This window comes from Antechinus flavipes, chromosome 1, assembly GCF_016432865.1.
Source record: "Antechinus flavipes isolate AdamAnt ecotype Samford, QLD, Australia chromosome 1, AdamAnt_v2, whole genome shotgun sequence".
In the NCBI taxonomy this organism is placed as follows: Eukaryota; Metazoa; Chordata; class Mammalia; order Dasyuromorphia; family Dasyuridae; genus Antechinus; species Antechinus flavipes.
Window position 1 is genome coordinate 603,663,448 of NC_067398.1, and position 5,150 is coordinate 603,668,597.

At 38.9% G+C, this 5,150-nt stretch overlaps 1 long non-coding RNA gene across 1 annotated transcript; it reads right to left on the minus strand.

The window, feature by feature from the left end:
* Positions 1 to 1,385: 1,385 nt before the first annotated feature.
* On the minus strand, positions 1,386 to 4,551 carry LOC127544382 (uncharacterized). Its single transcript, XR_007949431.1, has 2 exons — positions 4,113 to 4,551; positions 1,386 to 1,649 (listed from the first exon to the last, which is right to left on the minus strand). It is a non-coding gene; the product is annotated as an uncharacterized LOC127544382 (long non-coding RNA).
* Between the last annotated feature and the right edge of the window lie 599 nt (positions 4,552 to 5,150).

Here is a 5,150-nt window from a genome sequence, read left to right on the forward strand (position 1 = left end):
GAGTTGAGAAAGAGATTAAAGGAATTAGAATAGGCAATGAGGAAACCAAATTATCACTTGTCCCGTCCAGCAGGACCTCGTTATTCGTGGGGTGTCGAGGAGGACAAGACCTGCAAGAGAAACGGGCGAGAAAGGAGAGGGAGACTACATTGCAGTGGAAAAAGGTCTCGTTTATTGAAAGAAGGAGCCTAGTTATATATGGTTTGACTACGTGCGTTTTCTGGGTGGGGGGGGTGACAATGTAAAGAGAAGAATGTCAGAACACGGGTGTGGCTGACCTCCTGGGGCATACTTGTTATCTTGTCTCAGGAATTTAGGACGTATTGTTTGTTCACAATGTTTTAGCTAACCGTATCAGAGTTTATGCACAGGTTGTCACATTCTTCTTGGCTCTTCTTTGTTTCCTGTCTCCAACATCTCCCCCTTCCTTATTATATGCACGATGAATTATGGGTCGGTGGAGGGCCTGTCTTAGGCTATGTGACGCGCATCTGGACCTGTGGCCTACATAATTCATTTGGCAGGACTCCTGTCTTAGGCTATGCGAGCTGACACCACCCCTACTAGGGGCGGGCTCACAATAATCTCGTCATTGGATAATCCTGCAGCATAAGGCCAGCATATAGCAGGTCACAGAGTCACAATAATTCCGTCATGGGCTCCTCCACAGCTTTAGGCCCACCTAACTATCTCGACAGCATCTACTATACCATATAGGTTGAGTTCGGCCTCTAAATTGGCAAACTGCAGAGGCTCAAAAAGTGGATTTTGCATTTGTTCCAATGATTCAGAAGTATGGAGCCTTTGATAGAACACGTGAGTACTCTTCTGAACGGCAGCATCCACCTGGGACTTAACAAAACCAGTTAACTTAGCAAACAGCCAAGGTCCAAAAGAAATAAGAAGGAGAATAGCCACGAATGGTCTCAGAAGAGTAGGAACAAGGCTTGTCAGCCATGGGGAGGTTGAGAACCAGTTTTGATACCAGGATTAATAATCCCAAAATTGAGTCTGCCAGGGAAATTTTAACAAAATAAGGGATTCTAAAACTAAAGCATCCAAATTCAATCTGAACTAGTGAGATAAGGGGTGAGGAAGAAATGCCTAAGGCAAAGTGAATAGGAGCTAGGGGTTCCCATTCTTTCAGGTATTTTGAAAAAAATATACCAGGTTCCCCAATGTTCTATCTCTACCTCCCCCCCTTTTTTTTTCTCTCACGGAAAGGAATTATCAAATGACCATTCCCCATATAAATCCCAAGAGTGAATCAAAATCCCTATACCTAACAGACTAATACAGTAGCATTTCCTAAAAAGCCCTTAAACATAACAGCAATAATTACATAATTTTAACAAATCCCATATCAAATCTTAAACACACAGTAATAGATGATCCAGGCAAGGTTTAATAGTCAGTCATCAACCATTCCCAAAGTTCCTTATATCAGTCCAAAGTACACTAGACGCGGGGTCCAGTCCATGGTCTCATTTAAAACTGCTGCTCCAGGCTGTGAAGTGATAGGAGGCTCTCATTCCTTCAAGAAAGTGGATGCGGTCATGCTGACAATCAAAGCTGATCAAAGCTGATCCCGTTTCCAGAAGCAAGCCAATATCTGTAGTTTGACCAAAATCTAGAACAAAAATACAAATCTAACACATAAAGATTAGATCAGTCTCAGATAGAAAGACCCGGTTCATCAGGTTGCTGCAAAACATGAGGAGGCCAAAATAAATTGGCCAGCAGTCAGAAGAAAGTTTGCTTTACAAGACAGGCAAAGGGTGCAGTCCCAAGTTGGAACATCAGCGATTCTCACAGACCCCTGTTAATTGTCCTCTTATCATATAGAAACCTTAAAGAAACAAAACACCAATATCCAGTAACAAAGAGAGAAATAGTTGCCCAAGCATTTAGGATACAATGATTACATATAGCCAGACTGAAAATAGCAAGGCATGACATAATTGAATTGCATTAACAGTTCTATTGACCATTGCTCTGATCAGAGAGATCAGTTACAGAAGGAAAAATGCAAGAACATAACTATAACATAACATAAGCAGTTGAGTTTTAACAGCTTATCAATCAATTGTCCCAATAACTGTCAGAGGGTGGAGCTTTAAAACTCCCAAATAGCATTAACTAATTAATTCTAAGCCCAAAAACTTTTACCTCCAATAACAGATTCCATCAATCAAATTTCTGATAAATCTTAAACAATTATTTATCATAACCTTATAGTCATAACAGAAAGAAATTTTGTCTCAATAAGTTCACAACTTAGAACAATTATCATATCTAAGTAGATGTTACATGAGTGAACATTATACATACAAATCATTTTGCTTTTAAAATACCCGATACATAGAAAAATATCCCAAACTGCATATTGTCCATAACAGAAACATTTTCAAAAGGACAAAGAAAAAAACTTATGTTCAGAGGCATACCTCAGGATGACCCAATACAATCAATTTAAACTCATACAAAAGACCCAATTCCACATAAACGAATTCAAGAAGGTTTCTAACATAGCAATTAAACTTTTAGAAATACTCGGACCAAAGTATGGATCACATTTATGACCATATTCCCCAACCAAGAAAACTTTTATCTATCAAAAAAACAAATATTCAATCATTTAAGCTAAAAGTAAGCATGTCCTTAAAAATCACAGTTTGCTGCACTGGCCGTAATCAGTTAAAAAAACGGCAGGAACATACTCAGCGGGGTGAGGGGAGGAGAGGATTCCATATGGCCATCCTTCCCCCACTCCTGCCCCCTAGGAAAAAAACTTCCCTCGGGTTCCCCACTCAATTTCCTACATGGGGATCTTTTTCAAGATTTAACCCATCAGTTTCCCAATATCAGGTTTCTTCCCAAATCCACCCATTTCCAACTTTCTCTTTCCCCCTTACTACATACTTAAACAATCTCCTTAAAGAACTTTCCTTCCCAGTTGCTCCTTTGGTAAAGTAGCAGAAGGCAGTGGGGGTGGGTGGCTCCCTCCGCCACCTCTTTACCTACTCCCAAAAGTCTTTCACCTTCCTAAAACCATGCAAACCTCTAATTGCCCCTACAAATCACCTGCATTCCTACAAAAACCTGTAAGATTCACACCATAGTGAATAACCCAAACCTCCACAAAATCCACACATGTCCAGCAGAGCTGGATTTAAGGTATAACTTATGTTAACAAATAACTCAATATATTTCAGACGGTAACAAACTGAATCAAACTAATACAGCTGTCTTTAAAAGTTTTTTTTTTCTTTTTTTCTTTTCCACCACATTTCTTCTAACAGCTATTAGCATCTTATCTCCAGAGCTTTTTATTGCCCAGGCCAGGCTAAGCTTGAATTTTATTGCTCTTTACTCTAGTAGCCTTTGTTTCAAGGGGAAAAAAAACCTTTTCTGTCCATTTAAAATAGCTAAATTCCATGTACTTACAAAATTAGTACAACAGGTTAAAAGTTTTAAAATCACAAGCAAATTTTCAAACAACCAATTTCGAAATTTCTTAATCATTGTTCTTAAAACTTAACAAAGCTCTTAAATCAGCAAACAGACTAGGGGCTGTTTCCAAGACCTCCACCCCCAGAGAGAGGTTTGTTTCACCTTGAATTCCCTTTTCCCATTCCAGAATCCAAAGGGGCTTCTGTGAACTTCCAAGCCCATTTAGTGCTTTTCTCTGCCTTCACAGAGAATGCCTAGATATTCCATTCAAACTTCTTTCCTTTAAATGTTAGCACACTGCTCTTCTATATATATTTTAACTTTCTGAACTTTCAAATCCCTTTCAATCTGTTTTTGTTGTTGTTGTTGTTGTTGTTTTTGTTGTTGTTGTTGTTGTTGTTTGTTTTTTTATTCATTTCCTTTTTTTTTTCTTCCTTTCTCTCCCTTTTCTCTCTTTTTCTCACAGGCTGCTGCAGTCAGCCAGAGACAGAGAAAGAAAGATTTTTCAAACTTGATATTTTCTAAGCCTGCAACACAGAGGCTGAATTCTTAACCCTTACTCCCCTTTCCCTGAGTGAATCCTTAAGATCTTTAACAAAGATCTGTTCCTTAGAAAGCTTATGGCCCATAACTGAAATGAGGTGGACGAAACTACTCACCAGAATTAGGGGTCCGGACGGCTGCAGGGGTCCACGAGGATGACTTCAGGGGTCCGCCTGGTCGAGAGTCCATTCCTCGAGGCCCACATTGGGCACCACTTGTCCTGTCCAGCAGGACCTCGTTATTCATGGGATTACGAGGAGGACAAAATCTGCAAGAGAAACGGGCGAGAAAGGGGAGGGAGATTACATTGCAGTGGAAAAAGGTCTCGTTTATTGAAAGAAGGAGCCTAGTTATATATGGTTTGACTACGTGCGTTTTCTGGGTAGGGGGGGTGACAATGTAAAGAGAAGAATGTCAGAACACGGGTGTGGCTGACCTCCTGGGGCATACTTGTTATCTTGTCTCAGGAATTTAGGACGTATTGTTTGTTCACAATGTTTTAGCTAACCGTATCAGAGTTTATGCACAGGTTGTCACATTCTTCTTGGCTCTTCTTTGTTTCCTGTCTCCAACAATTACTCTTTGCTGATGATATGATCGTGTACTTAGAGAACCCCAAAGATTCTACTAAAAGTTTTTAGAAAAATCCACAACTTTCACAAAATTGCAGAATACAAAATAAACCCACATAAATCATCAGCATTCCTATATATCACTAACAAAATCCAACAGTCAGAATTACAAAGAGAAATTCCATTTAAAGTAACTACTAATAGTATAAAATACTTAGGAATCTATCTGCCAAGGGAAAATGAGAAACTTTATGAGTAAAACTACAAAACACTTTTAAAACAAATTAAGTATGATCTAACCAATTGGAAAAATATTAAATGCTCTTGGATAGGGTGAGCAAATATAATAAAGATGACAACACTACCTAAACTAATCTATTTGTTTAGTGCTATACCAGTCAGACTCCCCAAAAACTATTTTAATGACCTAAAAAAAATAACAACAAAGTTCATATGGAAACACAAAAGGTCAAGAATTTCAAGGGAATTAATGAAAAAAAAAATCAAATGAAGGTGGCTTAGCTGTACCAGATCTAAAATTAAATTATAGAGCAGCAGTTACCAAAACCATTTGGTACTGGC